The 22781-nt window shown below is 48.0% G+C and overlaps 1 protein-coding gene across 2 annotated transcripts in view; it reads right to left on the bottom strand.

Moving 5' to 3' along the window:
- The window catches only part of GALNT18 (polypeptide N-acetylgalactosaminyltransferase 18), a 350781-nt gene that overhangs the window by 240591 nt on the left and 87409 nt on the right, over positions 1-22781 (bottom strand). The window lies entirely within an intron of this gene.

Below are 22781 nucleotides of genomic sequence, written 5' to 3'. Positions count from 1 at the left end.
CCAAATAGCTACCAGGAGACCCTGGAAAAGCAGTGATGATTATCAGCCAACCATTGATCCAGGCGTCGGGAGCAGCAGATGATTCCAAAGTGCTCACGTTGAAGGGGATTCCTGTCCCAGCCTCAGGCCTCCTAGAGAAGGGCTGACGATGCATCAGCTGGCAGTATTGATTCGTGTTTTTTTTCTGGTAGAAAGTGGGGCATTTGTCTTAGATGAATTGAAAATGAGCTAGGGGAAAAACTGTGTTGTTAGAAAAGTGAAGGCATGTGAAGAAATTCTCAAGACCGTGCTGCTTCCAGATACCAAGTGGACAAAACTTCTAGTCAATGGGCAAGAAAATGCTCAGAAGACCCGTGGCTGGCCAGGCTGGTACGCTGGCAGATACGCCCTGGTGTCCTTGGAGACTTGTAGGTACAGAAAAGCATGGAGAACTGGTCACGTAAAATGGGTTGCTGCTCCTCTCTCAGGCAGTCAGCCAATCCCACGCTCCTTCCTAGACCACACTTTTGCTTCTGCATCTTCCACACTAGGTGCCCCAGACAAGGAAAAGTACAGGGCAAAACCCTCCGGGGGATGCTTCCCATGGAAGGAGCATCTCTCTGTGAGAGAGCCTCTCCCTCGCAGAGGCTGTTCTCCACACACTGGGAACCTGAAAACATAAACAAACAGAGGCGAAAGTGACCTGTGACTCAGGGCTGGCTGTCTTGTCTTTGTTAGTCATGACCATCATATGGACATTAGGGTCTGACAGATAATGAGTAGATGAAGAATTTTCCCATTATTGAGAATTTCCACTTTTTTTAAGTCACATATTCATTCAAAACAAAAGAAGAAATTATTGAAATAAACATTTATTAAAGACTTACTTTATATCAGGAACATTCAAGTTTCACAAAAACCCATGAAAGACACATTTCCCCCATCTTATAAATGAGAAAGCTGAGTCTCAGAGTAAAACCCTGAACTGAGTCTGTCCCCAACCATCAGCCCCAATGCATTTTCCTTTTTATGTTTTCTCCTCTTTCTTTTCCTCTTCTTCTTCCTCCTCCTTCTTTTCCTCCACTTCAACTTCTTTCTCCCCACCCCTACTTTTTAGTGTCTTATATTGATACAAGCTTTATATGCACAAAGATTAAAGGATCAACTACTTCTACAAACCTTATAAAAAGTGTCCTGTTCCACCTCCACCCCTGGCTCCCAACATTTCCCACTCTCCCAAGGCAACTGCTTTCAATTCTTCTGGCTTTTTCTCTTAGTGTATACTCCCTATCTTTATATAACATGCTTATGTTACTTCTAATTTTTTTTCAGGTTTAAGCATTATCTATTGACTTTCCCTAGTAGAGGATAAAGGTTTAACTCTCACAGACATACTCTGCCTCCCTTCCCCACCCATCTCCAGCTGTGCATGTCTGAAAATGACTTTATCCCATACCCACACTTAATAGTTCATGCGGGTATAGAATTCCAAGTTGAAAAGCATTCCCCCTCAGAACGTTAAAGGCATTGTTCTATTTTCTTTTAGTTTCCAACATTGTTTTTGAGTAATCTGACGCCATTATGATTCTTATTCCTTTGTCTTCTCTGTACAGGAGTTCACAAGAGCTTTACCTTGTCCACAGTGTTCTGAAAATTCACCTTTATATGCCTTGATATGAGTCTATTTTCTTTCATTCATTATGAGAAGCAGTCAGTGGGCCCTTTCAATCCTGACATGTGCCTCAGTTATGAAAAATTTTCTTGAGTAATTTCTTTGATGCTTTCTCCTTTCTTGTTCATCCTTTCTACCTGGAACACCTATTTTTTGGCCCTTGGACCTCCAGGACTGATGTCCTACCTGACTTTTCTCCCCGCTTTTCATCTCTTTGCCTTTTATCTTATTTCCATGTTCTGAAAGTAACTCCAATTTTAGCTTCCAACATATCTACTGTTTCATTTTTGTTAGCATGTTGGTAATTCCCAAGAGCTCTGGTTGTGATCTTACTTTTGGAAAAGCATCTTCTTCCTGAACACAATTTCTACTCATCTCTCTGAAGATACTTATCAGGTTTTAAAACTTCATTTCCCTGGATTGTCTGTTTCCTTTAGGTTGCTTTTTCTCATTTGTTTGTTTCATGTCTCTTGCATATTGTTTCTTGCCATTCTTTTTTGGTGTCTGGTGGTCCTCAACCATCTCCTCTTATTTAACGGAAAAGATTAATTGGAAACTCTGGTGAGGGGAAACTTTGTGACTATGAGCCTTACAGTGGAGTAATCTGGGTGGGCCATGTTTAGGGGAAACACACATAGTTAACATCTTAGTGCTCTTTTTGAAAGGCTGATCAGGTTTCTTAGAGAAAACTCTTCTTATCACATGATTAGAGTGTAAAAATCTGGCTGTCCCTGTTCTAGGAACAAGTGGAAGATGATGGCTGGGGAGGTCCCCATATCCAGCGTTATACAGGCTTTCACTTAATCTTGCTGTTTTCAGTGTAGCACTCCACTCTGTGCTGGATGTCCCTCAGCCCCAAACTCTGTTTTACTCTCCTGAAAGTAAACCTTCAGTCTTCTGTTAAAGTTGGTGCTGGGGGGGAGCATTTATTTACCTGACTCCATGGAGTAAAAGAGGAGACTGGAGGGTCTAACTACTTCTCAAATGGACTTTCAACCAATCCTCCAGCTTTCAGTCCTGATCATATCCACACTTTCAGCAGTAGCTGCTAGTAATGCAGGTGTGGAGGAAGTAGAGATTATAAGGATACTTCTGGAGTATCACCTGTTGGGAAGGGGGTAGGAGTGAGATCATGATGGGACTGATGGATGAAAGAGTAACAAAGGTGTGTTTGAGGGACCTCAGATTCACAGGGGGCGTTCAGTGTTTGTAGCCTAGTGAGAACTTTGGAGGGCAAGAATATTTGTGAACCAAGAGAACAGATTTGGAGCTTGAGATATTAAACATGAATCAGAACCAAATGATGAGGAAGTTCCAGTGAGAGGAACCAAAGAAGAACTTCTCCAGGTACTACCACCCCCTGATCCCCAGGAGACTCATCTCCTTTCCTTAGGTCTCAGGTCACATATGGACAGGATCCCCTGAGGATGGTTAAGAATGACTAGAGCCTTTTTTTTTTTTAATAAATTTATTTATTTATGGCTGCATTTCGGTCTTCATTGCTGAGCGTGGGCTTTTCTCTACTTGTGGCGAGCAGGGGCTACTCTTTGTTGTGGTGCGTGGGCTTCTCATTGCGGTGGCTTCTCTTGTTGCGGAGCACGGGCTCTAGGGCCGCGGGCTTCGGTAGTTGTGGCACGCGGGCTCAGTATTTGTGGCTCACAGGCTCTAGAGTGCAGGCTCGAACCCGTGCCCCCTGCATTGGCAGGTGGATTCTCAACCACTGTGCCACCTGGGAAGCCTGGCCAGAGCTTTTAAAAAGGGAAAACAGCACTGAATACACAAAGCACAAATGCAACTGGTGCTCAGGGCACAGAGTTCTGATCTTCCCTCAAGCAAGTTCCGAGCCTCCAGGCTCCCTTTCCTAAGTGCTTACGGCTTTCACACCCTGACCCTCATCCCCATTTATTACCTGCATAATCAAGGAGATAACCACTTCAAGGGCTTTGTTTTTAAATTATATATCATGCTTTTATTTATTTATTTGTTTGTTTGCGGTACGCGGGCCTCTCACTGTTGTGGCCTCTCCCGTTGCGGAGCACAGGCTCCGGACGCGCAGGCTCAGCAGCCATGGCTCACGGGCCCAGCCACTCCGCAGCGTGTGGGATCTTCCTGGACCAGGGCACGAACCTGTGTCCCCTACATCGGCAGGCGGACTCTCAACCACTGCGCCACCAGGGAAGCCCTATATATCATGCTTTTAATAGAAACTTTAAAAAATCTGGAACAATATAAACTGTACAGATCTGATCAATACAGTCGGGTTTTAAATCTTGGTTCTACATTTGCCTCGGACTGTGTGACAGTGGCAAGTTAACTTAGCCTCTCTTAGCCTCAGTTTCTACACTTTTACTGTAAAGAATCATATTCATCTCACAGGATTTTTCTGAGGGTTACACATATAGTTGTAAAGTACCTCATACAGTTATCTGGCATGCAGGGCACAGTCCACAGCAGCAACAGTAGCAGTAACTCGGAGGAGTAGTAATAGTAAGTAATGATGCTGCTGTTGCTGACACACAAAAGAACCAAAAACATCAAAAGCACCTTCCTAAGTCTACTAGCCTCTCTGTGTGGGACTTTACCTCTGTCTGTAGGTAAGACACTGTGGGTAAGAGAAATGCATGTCCTACACAGCAGCCATTCTCCTCCCCCGGTGTTACCTATGGGTGCAATGTAAACGAACTGCAGTTTCTCTAAAAGGATTCTTTGATTTAAATAAGCATCTTAATTGAATTTTAATTAACAGAATTGATAAGGTAATTTACTGATACATTTTCTAGATTCTGATGCCGCAGACAGAAAAATTTAAAGTTGTGGATCAGTAACAACAACTGGCAAACTGTAGCATGGCAACCGAGCTCCATTAGACACTGTGAGAGGGGACAACTGCAAGAAATGATCTCCCAAAGGGTGTAAGTAAATGGGGGGTGGTAGATGAGAGACCCCAAGCATGGCAGAACACACTATCTTAGCAAGAGTAAAGTGAAGAAAACACTAAGGGGAGCAAAGCATGTAATCAAGAAAATTACTACAGAGCCTTGAAACACTCACACAAACACTCTGGGTTGCCATAGAATAGCACTTCATGCAAACTTTTCTCTTAGCAAACACTTTCACCTCAATTATTCTCCATTTTTGCAATGGAGATCAATAAAAAACAGTACATATATGTATAACTGAATCACTTAGCTGTATACTTGAAACTAACGCAACACTGTAAATTTACTACACTTCAATTAAAAAAAATAGGATCAACCACAAAAATTCACTTTGCAGTCAGCTTATAGCACACATCTCTTATTAAGCAAGGGACAATATGTACATTTGGTCTGGAGTGGCTGTACAACATGTAAAATTAACTACATGCCAGTTTGAGATCACAGCTCTAAGAACATATGTTGTCCTACATTGCTACACAAGGAGTTGCTGTTGCTTTAAGATTTTCATTCGAAAAATTTCACAGCTATAGAAAAGTTGAAGGAGTAGCACAATGAGTATCAGTATAGCCATCACCTAGATTTATCAGTTGTTAACATCTTACCACATTATTCATGCTCTCTCTCTCTCTCTGTTACTCCACCTCTAAATACAGCATCAATTATCCTAAGTACCAGGCATTCTTGAACATTAATATAATACCACTGTCATACATTCCATACTAACACTGATGGAATAAACTGTTATCTAATATACATTCTGTATTCAAATTTTCCCTATTATCCCAATAATGTCCTTTATAGCTCTTGTTCGTTTTCCCAGGTCATGATCCAATCAGAGATCAAGCATTACATTTGGTTGTCATATCTTTCTGGTCTCCTTTTAGTCTAATACAGACCCTCTGAACACACACACACATCCTTTTCTTTTTTTCTTTCAAAACATTTATAGTTTTAGAGTCTATGCTACTTGATTTGGAGGCTATATCTTACAATGTGAATGTGTCTGATTAATTTCTCTTTATTACATTCAGGTCAATTTTTGGCAAGAATACTAGGTAACTGATGTTCTGGCCTTCCCATTGCACTGCATCAAAAGCCACATTTGTCCCATTATTGGTAATGCTAAGTGTGATCACTTGATGGAGGTGGTGTCTGCCATATCTCTCCACTCTGTAAAATTACTTTGTCCCTTTGTAATTAATAAGTAATGTGTGGGGTGTTACTCTGAGGCCATGCAGATATCTGCTTCCCCAAATTGTTGTTGTTTTTTAATCACTGCAGTCATTGTGATCTCTCCCTAACAGATTTGAGCAGTAATGGGAGAACAAAGGCATGGTCTTCAATCACTCGCTCTCTCTGTAAATCCCATTTGGCACTGGTTAATGATAATGAAGACTTTGGTACTTTTTTCCTATAGATGCACTTACAGGATAAAACTCCATTTTAAAAATGCATTACACCAAAGCACAGTGAAAGCAATTACCAATACTCAATTACTCTGGCATCACTTCATCACTGTAGATACTCTTAAATGCAATGCAAGGGTGGTTTTGAACATCCTGAAGGTGAAAATTGGTCTATAACCGCAGAGGCTCAGAAATCTTCAGTGGCTCCCATGAACTACCCAGTACAACCCAAACTCCTTTATCCTGGCATTCAAGATGCTACAGGATCTGGTCACACCATTCATCCCCTCTCCCATGACTCCCTTTCACATCCCCATCAAATTGAACTTTCCTCTTCTTCTTATATACCCGCTCATGCTCTTCCTTTGCTCATTTGGATTCCTTTGTCTTGAATGTTCTGATCTCCATCGGAGAATTTACAAACCTTACTTAGTTTTGAAGGCCAAGGTCAAATTTTTGTTCTTCCACAAGCATTTGTTACGAAAGTAACCTCCTCCTTATCTGAGTTCTCTCAGTCTGAGAAATGAGGGCCCTTGGTACATGCTATTGTTCTCTGTGTGTCTTATCTCCCTGAGGCTGAGATCAGGGCTGTGGTTTCTGAACGTTACCCTGAGAATGTGTTCAGAACATCAGTGATGTTCAAGTACCAAAGTAGTTTTGAGAAAATTTGATATGTAAAAAAAAAATTAAGCATTTAAGTAGTTATCATGAGAAAAATTAGAACTGGCTGGTATTCCTCATAAATATTTATAATTTAATATATTTTTATTTTGAATTACATACGGGAGAGAAGGGAAGGGAGCAGTATCATTCTTAGGAGCCCACATATCTTAATCTAGCCCTGACTGAAAACTCCAAGAACAGAATTCATGTTATTTCTTCCCGAACCCCAGGCCCAGCACAAGGTGCTATGCGTGGTAACTGCTCAATAAGTACCTACTGAACGACTGAGAGAAAACTGGGAGGCACAATTGTTTTGCTCCTTTGAAGATGGGATGACTTTCCCTTGTTCTACTAGGCCCCTCGTCCTAGGCACAGCTCACCCAAAGAGGCCCTCTGTGGCTAACCATGTCACAGCAAAGAACGGCCACAGCCCTTCAGCCTCAGGCTTGCATATGTGAATTCAGGACCTTCACTGGCCTGTGGTCAGCACAAGGGCAGCTCCATCCTCTGTGAAAAATGGAACGTCCTGCTCATGATGACAATGGGAGGGCGAGCTCACTTCTCTGGCTATGCTTGGGCCACCCTCACACCACTCAGAAGGTATATTCATATAAGACACAGCCCAGGTGGTCATGTCCTCTGGGAAGCTTCCTGGAGGCAGGGCCTATTAGCACATCCCTCGGTTCTTTATTATGGCATCTGAACCCTCCACACCCCTTGCTGTGGCCTGTAAGTACCAATAAAGTGCCTACTCTCTGCCAGCCATGGCACTGGAAATTCAACATGAGGGCAGACCCAACTCCTGCCCCAAAGGAGTGTTACCACCATGTCACAGAGAAAACACTGAAGTACCTGGAGCACGCAAGAATAAACAAGGCAATGTGGAATGAGGAACTTTGGAAATTCCCACACTGGAAAAATTACTTTTAAGGGAAGCCAGCGTTTTGCCCAGCACCAAAGTGCACAAAGCACTTTAACATCTCTTGTCTCAGTGTGCTCTCCCAGAAGCCTTCTGGGCTGGACTGGTAAGGAGCATTAAATACGAAACAGGGTAATAATGAAAGCTCCCTGCTCTGTGTCTCCTCTTCAGCGAAGTCTCTCCAGGTTCCTACCTCTATTTGGGTTGCTCTGTGGGTATATCTAATCATCAGGCCTTACACCAGGCCCTCAGGACACACAAGGACCCTTTGAGCACTAACTATATGCAAGGAATCTGTCCATTTAGTGACACATTTTCTGAGTCTGACTCTGGGCTCAGTGTAAGAAACACAGAGATGAAAGTGCCTGCTCGTGGGGACTTCTCCAGCTATTGTCCACTTTTCACACCATCTAGTAGCACCTGCTGGCCCATCTGTCTCTTCTTCCAGGCTGTGATCTTTTCCAGAAAAGAGGCGTCTCTGTGGCCCCATGGCAAATCTCAGGGTTAAGCATACTGCAACATCATTTCAAAGACAGGCTTCTGTGATGGTGGATGGTCCTGGGGCCCCAACTTGCTCATGTGTCCACGGAGCTTCACCCTTAGGGGAAGAGTATCCGTCAGGTTGCAGGTGACTGCCCCCGGTGGCCGTCTGCAGCCTCTACACAACCCTCCATCGCTCCATCGGTGTGGACAGTGCCCGGGCAGCCCAGGGCAGTGCCTGCAGACACAGCCAGCACCCTCCTCTCGGGAGGGGCTGCAGCTGGCATCAACTTCCACACGACCCCTGCCAAAGACATGGGGCCTGCCAGGTGTTGCAGAGGAAGGACAGGCTGCATCTTCTCTCCTGGGGATTCTGTAAACAGGCTGCCCTTACGTTGGACTGAATGAGGTTTCCCGCGGGCAGTGCGGTGCTAAAGTGTCCAAGGACCACATTCAGGGACCAAATCCCGATATCCCAGCCAAGGGATCGGCTGAAGATGGGGGGACCAGCTGTCCAGCTTCACACAGGAGGGCTCCTCAAAGCTCCTTACTACCCCTGCAACCAGGCCCTGGTCTCAGACCTTACAAACTGGTCTGCACAAACTCCATCCTGAGGTTGCTCTATCCACCACAGCTACTAATGAAATAGCTGAGCCAGTCCCCTGTGGCAGACAGAGAAGAACCCCACACATGTGATCCCCACAGCAGCCTCACCCCATCCTAAGGAGACCCTGCTGGGCCTCCAGTTATGCTGATGCAATGGTTCTTCTGTTCTTCTGGGTCACACACCCCTTGGAAAATCTGAGAGAAGAGTTGGATGATCTCCCCGCAAAATGCATACACACACACACACACGCACACACACGCACACTCCTCTACATATATATACACACATATATACATATATGTATGCATATATATACATATACATACCTACCCAGAATTATTTCTATAATTTTTGCATGTTTACATATTCTCTAAAGCCCATTCATGAAGTCCCGGTTAAGAATTCTTGTTTTTAAATCTTCCCAGTAACCTAGCAACCCTGGGTTCTTAGCAAGCTTCCTCCTTAAAGTCACCAAAGTAGAAGCCAGTTTTTCCATCTGAAACTTCCTGTCCCTGTGGGGTCAGGGCTGAGCTCCGTCTCCTGGGCAGGAGTAAAGAGTTAATACAACCCTAGGGCCAAGTGGCACGTGACCTCACACACAGCGTGGAGGACAGCCGGCCTCGTGGCCGGGCACGCTTGACCCCTGTCACAGCGATCAGACTCCGCCTGACCCAGATCTGCCAGCAGGACAGACTGCCATCTTTGTGGGAGTAGCTCAGGGAGCTTCGTCACTCGCATTCTCTCTGCTTTGCACTTAGAGATGGAGGGAAGCATCCGAGTGCCATGGAAATCCCCCATTCCAACTGGGACCAGGAATTTGAGATGAGAGGTGTGGAGCGGTGAGTCTCTGCCAGGGGACGTGTGTGGAAACACACACAGACACACGCGGGTTCTTTCTGAGCCCAGAGCCCTGACAGCAAATTAGCCATTTCCTCAGGATGGCTCGGCCCAGCTCAGACCTTATGCAACATAATTTAAGTGACAGAGTCTTCATCCCAGTTGGCAGTTGTGCAGGGACTGTGTGTCTAGAAGGTGCTGTGGAAAGTTTGGCAGCCCCTGAGGTCTGGGCTCATTATGTGCCTTAACCCAGTGGTATTATCCATGCCTGGCTACTCGCTTAGCCTATCTATCTAAGCAACCAGGGCTTCCCTGGTGGTGCAGTGGTTGAGAGTCCGCCTGCCGATGCAGGGCACACGGGTTCGTGCCCCGGTCCAGGAAGATCCCACATGCTGCGGAGCGGCTGGGCCCGTGAGCCATGGCCGCTGAGCCTGCGCGTCCAGAGCCTGTGCTCCGCAACGGGAGAGGCCACAACAGTGAGAGGCCCACGTACCGCAAAAAAAAAAAAAAAAAAAAGCAACCAGGACACAGGTGTGCTGGCTAGAAAAAGGACGCCTCTCGACAAAGTCCCAGAATGACGGTAACTCCTCTCATCAATCAGCTGGCCCCTGTGTGTGATGGGGGTGGAGCCCTGTGCAGTGTGTGTATGTGTGTGCATGTGTGTTTACACATCCCAGGAAAGGCAATGGATATTCACGTACATCTCCCAGAACGATAGGCAGCCCTCCCCTCTGGACTATCGAAATACACTGGAGAAGAAAAGGGCTGCTTGATGGGAGAGAAGAGCACGTACTTTAGAACCACAGACACTTGGACCGGGTTCAGGTCCAGACTCCCTTGCTTACTCCCTGTGTGACCTTAGGGAAGGCATTTCATGTCTCTAAGCCTCAGTTTTCTCTGCTGTAAGGGAGGAATCAGAACCTCCTTCTGAGGTTTGGGAGCAATAAACGTGAGGACGGAAGGCAAGGAGTGAGCACCGTGGCTGGCCCATCGCAGAATGTCGATACCCATCTGTTGCTTTTCTGTCCCTTGCTCTAGTCTATGCAACTCCTGATGGAATCATCTGAGTAAAAAGTCAGACGCTAGCTTTTTAAACTCTCCATTGGCCACAGAGTCTACCTCTTTTGTGCTCCCACATCCTACGACAGGCCGGTGGCTGGCGCCTCTCAGAGAGGACTTGGATGATCAAACTGATGACACTGAGTTTCCCCAAATGTAAAGCCACCTCCCCTTCTGCGTTACCAGCATGCTTCGTCTTCTCTGCCAGGCCTCAAGCGCCTGCTTCTTAAACAATCTAATCCATTTTGTTCAAGACAAGAGACGAGAGGGCTTTGAGGAATAGGAGGTTACTCTTCCTGGGACATTCACACAGGTCACAGTAAAACAGTCTATGTCTCCAATGGCCTTTCTTCTGGGACTGCTCATAGGGAACATCATTTATTTTTTGTAGCGCTTCAAAGGTTGTTGTTCTTTTGTTGGAAATGGGACTGAAAATGTGTTTCTAGGTAGTTACAGGATCCCGTTTGACGGATCCTGATGGGACTTCTAGAAAGAAAGCATCAAGCTTGAATGGGTCCCAAATGGAAAATGGGGCAAACAGCAAGTAGGAAGCTCAGATCCTGAGCGCTGGACCCGTCGTGGGCTAAGGGGGGACCACTGAGAGTGAAAGGGATCCTCTCCCTGTGAGAGACCCCTTGGGATCACAGGGGACGGGGTCAGAACAGGAAGGGGACTTTCCTAGAACACCCTCACTAAAAGAGAATCCTGGACTCAAACCCACCCGGTGATTCCCACATTATGGACGGGAAAACTGAGTCTCAGAGATGTGAAGTCACTTGTCCAAGGTCATGCAGGAAGTAAATGTTGGAGCCTGGGTTCCAGTGCTCACACCTGCGGTTGCTTGCGCCCCGCCGATGTGTCAGGGAAATCACCTGACCTGTAGGCCCAGGCTCCTCTCATGGAATGACCAAGACTCAGTCCTTTACACAGCAACATCCTGAAACCGTGCCAGGAAGGAGCTTCCCTGGACACTGCTTTTGCAGTGACGGTGGATGGCAGGCCTCCCTAGTGGCCCAAGAGTCACCAATCCTGGCACTTCTGAGTGTGGATAAGGAGAAGAGCAATCACACAGAGAATCTACTTTCTAAGTGTGAAATTTCCCATTTCCCGTTGCTTGTCACTGATCTGACTGGCCACGGGTCACTTCTCCAATGTCTAGGGAAGACGGGATATACCTGAGGTCACACACCTATAAGTGGCAGAGGCAAGTGTGGAACCTCCGTCTCTGACCCCAAGACTCCTGCTCTTTCCATAGGGGACCTACCTCTCAGACGCAGTGAATAAACCTACACAGCCCTGCCGTCACACAGCTGATAGTCTAGAGGGCAGAGAGACACCAAACCATAAACAGAAGACGTCTCAAATGCTACTGAGAACAATGAAGCAGAGTAAGGGGGACGAGATGACAGAGCAGCGGCTATTTGATGAAGGTGATCAGGGAGGGCCTCTTCAACAAGGCACAGCCTGAGCAAAGACCTGAGGGAAGTGAGGGAGGAGTGGGGGAGCCACCTGGCTATGGGGCAGAAAGGGCATTCCAGCCAGAGGAACAGCAGGTGCAGAGACCCCAGGGGAGCGGGGGAGAGGGCTTGGTGTGGTGCAGGAACAGTGAAAGGCCCAGTGGTTGCAGCTCAGGAGAGCGGGGGCAGAGCTGGATCCCGAAGGTGGGAGAGGAGACAGTCCGCAAGGTGCCCTGACAGAGTGGAGGGCCAGAGCTCCTCTCCAAGCCCAGGGCTCTGACCAGGTGTATCGGTGCGGGGACAGAGACACAGAGGGGCTGTGGTCTCTGGGAGGAACGGCGACAGCGGGCAGGTGCTTCAGAACTCAGGAACTGGGGCCACAGTCGCCAGGAGGATGAGGATAGGGTGAGGCCCCTAAGATCTGGGCAGACCGGGGAAGGAATCCAGGTAGAAGGACTGGGACCTGGGTCCGAGCAGGGATGGCGATAAGATGGACCATCACCACAGCCTCCTTCTAGCCTCCACTCTGCTCCCGGGTCGCCAGAGAGCTGCTACATGGACCCAGCTGCAAGGAAAGAAAGTGTAGGGACGGGGAGCCAGGCCATCCTGTACAAAATAAGACACCGAAAAGCAGAAGTCTTGCAGCCTGAAAAGTCAAGCGGAATTTCCTCCAAGTAGCCCCATCCTTGTACTGTTAAAGCAAAGGAGGCCGGGACTTACATTCTCAGCTCTGCATAAGTGGCCTCAGAAAAGTCCCCTGACCCCTCCGAGTCTCCATTTCCTAGCGGTAATAAGCCCCTCGCTGCCTCTGGGGGGGGGGGGAGTCATGGGGGCTACATGTAATTGAGTGCCCAGCACACACCGGCACACAGTAGGCCCTCAGTAAACAGTGGCTGTCCCTGCTACCACTGCAGCATGTGGATGGGCTAAAGCTAAGAGAGACACTAAGGCTTTGACTGATGTTAGCTGACCCAGCTACAACGTGTCCGGACAAGGTCAGCTCTGTGAAACAGACTGTGTGGTGATCACTATGGCTTAGGGACAGCCCAAGAGAGAGCAGAGATGAGGCTGCACCCACCCAAACCTTTCGGGATTCTCAGTCCTGTTCAGCACTACCATCATTTCATTGCTGTGCTGAGAATGCTCTTTCCCACTCTGGAAGAAATAAAGAGGGGAAAGAGAAGGTCTACACAAATATATACACCCATATGTGCACACATATGGATTTATTGTAAGCAATTAAGGTAAATATTTGTGGTGTTTTAGTTATCCTCAGATAACTAAAGGCCAAGGGGACCCTCACATACAGCCCTGGCATCCCTGGTCTGGCCACTCCTAAACAACATTCACAAACAAGCAATCACTCCCTTCTCTACCCCCTTGAGAGACACTAGCTACCTGGATGAGGTTGGCAGCAACAGAGCTCCTGCCACAATCCTCAGTCCCAGTGGCCTGCCCTGCTGAGCCACCCAGGGTCCCCTCTTCTCGTCCCCTGTGATTCCTGCTCCCAGCTTCAAAGCCTGCTCAGAAGAAGGCTTGACAGACTATACTAACCAAGGTGAGAACACTGATAATCTTGCAAAATGAGCCTAGGAAAAGGATCTGCACTTTCTCAATCTTACCAGCTTCAGGTAAAGGGGTGACACAGTAATGGGGGGACATTAGGCATCCTGGGACAAGCAGGCTTCCCCATGGCCAGTGTCTACTCTGGCCTGGTTTAATAGCTCTGCTCTGCGCTCCAGCAATCCCCAAGGGACAGAGACCTGAAGATGCCAGTAGCAGGATGCCATCCTCAGATACAATGCCGGGCTCCAGAGAACTTCTCAGGTGCCATGGGATGCCAAGTTCTTTGAGCTTGGTTGCCCCAGACCCTGCCTCTCCCCAAGCTGGGACCCTTCGCACCAACCAGCCAAAAGCCCTTTCTGTGCCATTAGCCCAACACAGACGCCAACTGCATTTCACGGCTGAAAAAGCCAGTGATGGGACAAGTAGTGTTTGTTATCTAACTAAATCGTAGAGGAAATGATGTGTGAATGAGAAAATTCTAACACAACCGTGGATCACTTCTGACAGCTTCGATTATGGCTTTGTTTAGTTAAGCACTTGTGCATTCTAACGAACTGTCTTATGGAATTATTAACTGGATCTGGGATTTCCAGAGCTTTTCCACTGCTCTAACTCCCAGTGGAGATGATATGTCTTTGGGTATCTTGATTACAAAGGTTGGTTTTCCACCTAAAAATCCTGAGGCTAAAGGCCAGAATAAACCAGATTCAGACATCTAAGCCGAAACAGGCAGAGGAGCTTCTGGTCTTTCCACGAAGTTGAGGACACGGAGAACAACTTCTTGAAATTACAGGGATACAGAGTAAGACTGACTCAGGGGCACTGTGATCTGTGGCTTTTCGTTAGTAAAGGAGTCCAGCTGAGAAATGAGTCAGAACCAGTAGATCAATTGTCCAGGAGCTGAGAGCTAGTCATCTAGGATAGGGAGGGAGCCCTGGACCCACCAGCTCCTCTAAACACAGACCAGGAAGAACTGGTAGAAGCCCCAGCTCATTTCCCTCAGAACATCCCGGTGCCTGCTCTCCCAGCTTTGGCTACACCAGCACTGCAAGGCCGCTTCTGTCCCATGCCCTCCCCAAGGACACTGCTGTGACCGCTGAAAGATCCTACCAGCTTCCTTGATGAAACCAAATCCAGATCTTTACTACCGGCAATGGAGGGGATGCACCACACAGGGAATAAAGACGTTCCCTGGAGCCCACAGGGCCCTGCCGTATGCAGTTGGACAGACAGTGCCCTGCACGTGGGCCCCTGCAATTCAGCCCACACCTGCTTGCCAGCCAGAGGGGTATGCAGCAGTCAGGGCCCCACAGGAAACTAGCCATGAGAGTTTAATAAGGAACCATTTACAAAGGTGGGCAGGGTTGAGGAAAGTCAACAAGGGCTAGGGCAGCCTGGGCTAGCAAGAAGGGGGCTATTACAGACTCAGGCTGCAGAGGGTTAGGGGAGGAAGTCCTTATAGAAAGGAGCAAGAGCTGTGGCTGCAGGGAGAGGGGAAGAACACAGCCACTGCTCTCCCAGCAGGAGGAGGCTTGCAGAGGAAATGGCCCAGTCCTGGCCTAGCTCTCCGGCTGGTGCCCCCCACTGGCTACACCCCCCTGGGAGCCAGGGGCATGGAAGCCTGTTGGATGCAATCCACAGAAGTCAGCCTCCTGCGACCCAGGGCGTCATCAAGAAAAGTGGGGAGTGGATGTGGAAGGGCAAAGGGGACTCTCCCAGGCCAGGAACCCATTCTCTGATTCCCACGAAGGGCCACATGGGCTGAGCCTGATTCCCATCTTCTTTTCACTCCCCACGACTGCGTTTCATCTTCCCCTTGGGGGATCTCTCACGGATGGTCCCACCACCAGCAGCACATTCCATGCACTTTCCCATTTCTATGAGTCTCAGCCCCATCCCTGTGTGCGGGATAAACCGTAGGAAGAATGGGTGGTAACCCATCCATCAAACTGCAGTCAGGAAAACCTGGAGGCAGCTCTCCTTGGGATCACTGGCAGCCTGGGAACCGACTGCTCTCTCTCCTGGGAGCATGCTGAGTTTGCGGGTAAGGATGGACCCTGCCCACTGTGCAAGGGCCAGCAACAGTCCCCAGTGACTGCCAGGGATGGGCTTTTATAGTCTAGAAGAGAACCTGGGACAGGGCTGCCAGCCAAGCCCCCGACAGGAGCCACCAAACGAGGCCTCCAAGGCCAAGGGGTAGCAAGGACTGTGAGAAACCACCGACCAGTCCTTCCTCCCCAAGAAGCGGGCCCCCTGGAGAGAGCCCCAGGTCAGTGCTCCGAAGTGATATTTTAACAAACACTCCTAAATCGCTCACTACGTGCCCAGCAGGCACTGTCTGTTTTAAAAGCTTTATAAAGATATTCCCATTTGTTCCTCACAAGAGACTATGAGGGAGGGATGACTATCTTCTCCATTTTACAGATGAGAAAAGTGAGGCACAGAGGGGTTCATTAACCTGCCTCAGATCACACAGGGAGCAAATGGTAGAGCCAGATTCAGACTCAGGCAGTCTGGCACCTACGTGTGTTCTCTTAGCTTCTGAGCTAGTGGGAGCACACCCACTCCCAGCCCTGCCCGCCACAGACGTGAACGGCCACCCGGACAAATGGCCTGCTTCCCACTCTTCCCAGACTGGACATTTAAGGCATCTCTGAAAAGACTTCTGCTACTCACCAAGCAAAAGTGAACCATCTCAGAAATGACCCAGGGATCTCTGCTTAAAAGGAGAAGTCATGGCTGAGTTCCTGAGAGGCAGCCTCTGAGATGGAGATGAGCATGTGGGAGGTTCGAGAGGTAGAGCTCTTAGGATCCACACTTCTGCAAGGGAGGGGAGAAGCCGATTGGGCAGAGCAAGAAGCCAAGCTGTAATGTGGTCTCAGCAGAAGCCAGAGCTGACCCCGAGAGGAGTGTTAGAGATGGGGCAATCTCACAGAGCTGTCATGAGTTGGGGTGAAGGCGCCCTATATCAGCATTCATTTCATGCAGAACCACACAAGGAGGCACCACGGCCTGGGGCAAGGCAGCTCTCTCAGCCAAAGCATCCCCTAGACGGTGGGGCTTTCTGCCAGCAGTGCTCCCAGCAGATGGGGAAACAAGAACTTTTTTCCTGGAGTGGATCTGGGAAACACATCTCTGCGCCTATCATAGGTTGTAAGTAAGAAACTGCTACCAGCCCTCCGGCACCCAGGAAGTCTCTCCATATGTCCTTGTGTCCTGGTTACTTGGCTGCATCAACCAGGATGCGACTCCGGAGGCTTCAGGAAGCCCAGGTTCCCTTACCCTAAACACAAGGCCTACCACTTCCTGGCTCTCTTCTGTGCCCCGTAATGGGTCCCACATGGGCTGACACCCCACTCCCAAGCCAGAAGTTTTCTAAGGGTCTTGAAAGGTCACAATTTTCTGGATACTCACAGGGATAACAACTAGCCAATGTCAGATATTACCAGAAACATGAAAACAGAAGGCAAGTCTGTCCGGAGCTCTGATGACCTGCAGGCCCAGCTCCGCCCTCCGGCCACTCAATGGACTTGCTCCTCGTTCCCTGGCTCTTTGGTCCGTGCCCTGGGCTCCCCCGATCCCTTCAGGCTGACTTGTTCTCCAGTTCTTATGGACTCTGCAGGCCTCACCAGAAAGGCAGAAGGGATGCCCCGAGAGGCCAAGGGGAGTTCTGCTTGCATCTCAGAAGAAAGGCCAGACAGGACAGCCCCTTTTGTGAGCTCCTACTCTACCCTGAACTGTCTAGGCCTCATTCATAATCAGAAAATGCCAGAGAAAATCCCCATGCAGAGAACCCAAAGAATTACTCAAAGCCACCTTCATCTAACATAATTTACACCATAACTCTAGTGGCTTCCGATAGCACCTTAAATGAAGGGAACTGATTCCTGGCTCAGACAGGCCCTCTGGGAGGACCAACCAGCACTCCCTCAGCTGGGGAAGCCCAGACACTTCTCCATAGGGTCCCAGGGCAGCCTGAGCCACCCAGGCAGCTGCAACTGTTCCTGCGGTACTGATGGCCTGATGGCGACTTCTCCACCATAACCCCTGTTATAGGAGGCCCAAGATCAGCTGACTCAAGAGTCCCCCATCAAGATCACTTTCTTGAGGTCCTAGGAAAGGCAAGAACCAGAGAACAGGGACATAGGTGGTTGAAAAGTGGGGAAAACCCTAGAGCCACCATCAGCCACCCCCAGGAGAGATGGCTGCCCACCCTCCTGACCTGAGAAGGGAGGTTCCAGGACTCTTTTGTTACAAGAGTCCTCCTTCTGAGGTGCTTCCCTCCTCATTCCAAAGAATAGTCAGCAGATCAGACACACATCATCCCTGCCCTGCAAACTCTATGCCCACTGCTGCACCCTCAAGAGAGGGCTGCCCATCTCTGAAGCCTTACAGTTGACCTACGTCCCTACCACTCTTTCAACACAACTTCCAGTGGCCAGTCAGGGCATCTGGATGGAGATAGAGATGGAGCCAGGCTGGAGGGTCCTCCCATCAGAGGGGAGTAGGGGATGAGAGTCTCTGCTGATTTTCTGCAGTTGTTTTTGACCCACAGCCCCAGCTCATGGCACAGACAAGAGGCATAGCCACAGAAACACACAGTCCACTGCCAGGCTCAAAAAGCAAACAGAAGACCTCCCGATTGGTCCATGCCACACGCTAAGCTCCTCAGGACGGCTGCAGGAAAGCTCAGAGCTGCTAGGATCCTGATACAAGCCACCGGGGCTGCATTCTTTTCGGGATGCTGAAAAACAAAAACAAAATAGACAGCCCACTGCACCCACGGAACTCAGGTCTCTAACAGTCTCAGAGTGACGGCTCCTCTACTGAAGAGGACACTTGGCCATTGGCGCACAGCTAGCAGCGTACCATCTGCACTCGCGTCTGGGAATCCTAGAGCACGCATTTGCCACGCGGACAGCATGGGTTACACTCACTTCCTTCCAAATCTACGTTCTGCAGCCTCCCCACACTCACACTGAAATATCGACAGAGCTGTCAAATCCTAAACTTCTTTCCTCATCCTCAGATCAGGCAGATGAGATTAGAGTAAGAGACAATGCTCAATGCCTCCCCCGAGAGTTCAGACAAAAGTCCTCCTTTATAAACTGCTTGCCGAGAGAATCGCAATTTATGTGCACTTTCTTACACAAGCCCTGTCATTATGTACGCGAGGTACATTCCATCTGAGTGAAGGTCCACGAGCACTGCTTCTAGAGCCAGGAGTCCTGCCTTCTGCACTCAGTGTTACCACCAACATATTCTATGAACCTGAGAAAGTCATTTCACTTTCTTGTGAATAACAATCATTAGAATAGGTACCCGACTCCCTCCATATATATTATCGCATTTAATACAACAACCCCGTAAGGCAGGTTTTATTATCACCCCATTTCACAGATAAGGAAACTGAGGCTTATGGAAGTTAAGTAGCTTGCCCCAAGTACAGAAGAAGATGGAGGTCTTCAAAGCCAAAAAGTCTGGTTTCAAAGCTGACAGTGTTAACTACGTTAAACACTGCCTGCCTGGGAAAGATAGTGGGTGAGCCAGGATGCATGGCTGTAAGCAATAGTAACAGCACTGGCTGATTCAAGCAGAAAAGGAATTAATAAAAGGACATTGGGCGACTCATGGAATTGCCAGGAGAGCTAGAGGACCAGGTTCTCAGTAATGCCAGCAAGTACATCACCCCAAGTCTTGCTTCAGTAGAGGATCACCCGCCAGCACTGCCCACACTGCTGACACTGGGTGCTGCTACCCACACTGCAGCCTCCAAGGCCCTGAGAATTTGAAGCTCCTGGCACTCCAGCCATTGCTAGCCAGCCACCAGCTCTTGACTCAAAGCCTGGGAAGGCACATCTTATTGATGTAAGCCAAGCCACGGGCCTAGATCAAGGGAGGCCAGGAAATCACTTCTCTTGTAGGAGGCTGCCCTGATCGGTCTCTGTTCCCACCAAGGCTCAAAAGTAGGGAATTCCTCAAACATACGAAGTGAGTTCAGAAGCTGGGTAGTCCAAAATGACAAACGTCCAACATATGAGGAAACTGGACGATGAATTCTGTAAGGTTCTTTTCAGTAGCTTGGGTCCATTTAATTTGACAATCACATTGCAGTGGAGTGTATTATAATTCCCATTTATTAGCCCATCGTCTGTATAAAAATATTAAACATTTGTTATTAGTTGCCTTCGCCTTGCAGTGCCTCTTCCATCCTATGGGAGAATACTTCTCCACTGACACTGGGTTTGAGCAGTAACTGGCTTTGACCAACGGGATATGATATAAACTCTGCCCTAGCAGAAGCTCTGGGAGCCTTCGCATGGAAGACTCTTGCTTTTTTTTCCTCTTCCAGGAAAATGGCATGTCCCAAATGGAGGTTGTTCCTCCAGCCTATGCCTCAGAATGGGAAGAAGTTAGCAGAGCCCTATAGCCACCACAGTTGACCCACACAGCCTCCAACATTAATAAGAGCAAGAAGTAAATGTTACTTGTTATAAGTCATTGATTGGGGTGGGGGGTTGTTTGTTATAACAAAACGGTCTGATCCATGTATACTGAGAATCATCTACACCACTGCCTACTAAACAAAGGGAATAAATAGGGCCCAGTCCCTGCCTTCACTGCACTTCTCTGTGATACGCTCAAGTCATAGCTGGCACAGAGAGTGGAAATGTTTCAAAGGAGGCATAAACACAATCCCTAGGGAGCACTAGGAAAGGAGACAGAGATTCTGCCTGGGGCTTCCAAGAAGGCTTCCTAAGGGATGTGAAACTTAAACTGGATCTTGAAGGTTAAGGCCAATGTTAGCAGAGGAGAGAGGAGAGAATTCCATGCAAGTAGGAAAATTCAGAGATACAAGAAAAAATATATATGTATGCAAGAATAAATTCTGGTGTTGCCGGAGTATAGGCAGTTCAGGAGGAAGAGTGGTGGGAAAAACAGCGAAATAGAGAAGCAGATTTCAAATGCCCTAGAATGCCGTGCCAACAGGTTTCAACCTCACACTCAAGACAACGGGAATGATCAAAAGTTTGCAGCAAATCTGTATTTTAGAAATATCACCCTAGAATTGGCAGAGTGGAGGATGAGTGAGTGAGAAGCAGAGAACACAGTGAATAAGAAGACTGTTAGATCAAAACCAGTTCCCAGGGCTTCCCTGGTGGCGCAGTGGTTGAGAGTCCGCCTGCCGATGCAGGGGACACGGGTTCCTGCCCTGGTCCGGGAAGATCCCACATGCCGCGGAGCGGCTGGGCCCGTGAGCCACGGCCGCTGAGCCTGTGCGTCTGGAGCCTGTGCTCCACAACAGGAGAGGCCACAACAGTGAGAGGCCCACATACTGCAAAAAAAAAAAAAAAACCAGTTCCTGAACTGGAATTGTGATGATGAGAACAAAAAAGTTCACAAAGTATTTCAGAGTTCATCAGTAAGACTTGGTTGGATGGGAGATGAGGCAGGAAAGATCGAGAGATAGCACAGAATGTGATGGCATGGATTTAATCACTGAATGGAGGGTGGAGTTATTCACGGATATGGGAGAAGCAGAAAGGGGAGCAGGCATGGGAAAAGCTGATGATTTGGCGTTGAACACAGCATATGTGAGCTGTCTCTGGGACAAACGCATGGAGGTATCCAGTTGGTAGCTGGAAAAGATGGAAGAAATTCCCACCTGCTTGGAGTCAGGGAAGGGTTTGGAAAAAGCTCCAGAGATAGTGTTGACATTTGCATTAAGGCCACTAGGTGTTCACTAAACCAACAGATTGTTGGAAGAGGGGAAGAGAGCAGCATTCCAGGGCTAAGACTAAGGATGGAACCCCTAGACTAAGGATGGAAGAAGAATCATCTGCTTCTGCTTCCACTATGGCTTTTCTCTGCATAAAGAAAAAGAAAACCTAGCACAGAACCTGTATTTCACTCTCTGAGGCATTTTCAGATCAAATGTCCCTTACTGGCCCGCTGCTGGGCTGGCGGGGGCAGGGGTTTCTTGCTATGCCTGCAGATAATTTGTTTGCCTTGCAAATCTCTAGTCTGATGCAGTCAAGTCATTCCAGGACCAAAGAGGGACAATAATGATTATTCTTATGTGGTGCTGCAATTAACAGATTTTTCCTAAGTAAATGTCCACATGAGTTTCATTCAATGGAACTGTAAACAGAAGCCCACAAGCACTGCCACCACTAGAGCAGTTTACAAATGAGAGGTACCAGGCCATGAGCAATGAAATATTTGAACTCCTTCAGGATTATATACATATATATATATATATAAATATATATATATATATATATATATACACACACACACATTTTTTTTAACAAGTCTAAATGTATTTATAAAACCAGGTTTCATTTCCTCTGTTTTGCTTTCTCAAGCAGAGTTTTCTGGGCCTAATGAATTCCCCCCCAACCGCCAATCTTGTATGACCCCATCAAGCCAGGCATCTGTAATATAGGCTGTCTCCTATTTACTGCCTGATGGACACTAATGACTATCTATTTGCTTTAACTGTGAGTGGTAAAAGCCTGTCAAACTCAGGCACCCCGGCCAAAGACAGACAGAAGAGTCCCTATAGTTGCCCCTGCCCAAAACACTGACATCTCTAGATGCCAGGCAGGCAGGTGGCTGAGTATTTCTTGGGCACTTTCTACATGTTGGACATGGTGCTAAGCACTTTATCTGGGTTATCTCATTTAATCCTCGTGACAACCCCATGAGGTAGAGCCTATGATTACCCCCATTTTACAGAGGAGGAAACTGAGACTTAGAGAATGTTATGGAAAGCCTATAAAGAGTAGGTGTCATATGAATAGAGTGTTACAGGATAACTAGCGACTAGCCAGGGGTTCAAAGAGAGGAAGGCCACCCAAGCAAACTGAACAACATGGATGAAGCCATGGAAATGAGGAAGACTACAGCTGGCCCTTGAACAATGAGAGTGTGAACTGTGCAGGTCCACTTATACCTGGATAGTTTTCCATAGTAAATGCTACAGTACTGCACGAGCCATAGTTGGTTGAATCTGTGGATGTGACCGAACCACAGATAGAAGGGCTATCTATAAATTACAGGTGGATTAACCTGGTGTTCAAGGGTCAACTATACTGTGTGTCTGGGGAAAGGTACAGAACAGGACGGCTTAGGCACATGGTACTTAGGTAGAATTGCCTAAAAATAAATCTGGGAAGGTTAGCCAAGGCCAA

Source organism: Lagenorhynchus albirostris, chromosome 9 (assembly GCF_949774975.1).
Source record: "Lagenorhynchus albirostris chromosome 9, mLagAlb1.1, whole genome shotgun sequence".
In the NCBI taxonomy this organism is placed as follows: domain Eukaryota; kingdom Metazoa; phylum Chordata; class Mammalia; order Artiodactyla; family Delphinidae; genus Lagenorhynchus; species Lagenorhynchus albirostris.
The sequence above is the reverse complement of the archived record's forward strand: the minus strand, read 5'-3'. Positions and strand labels throughout refer to the sequence as shown.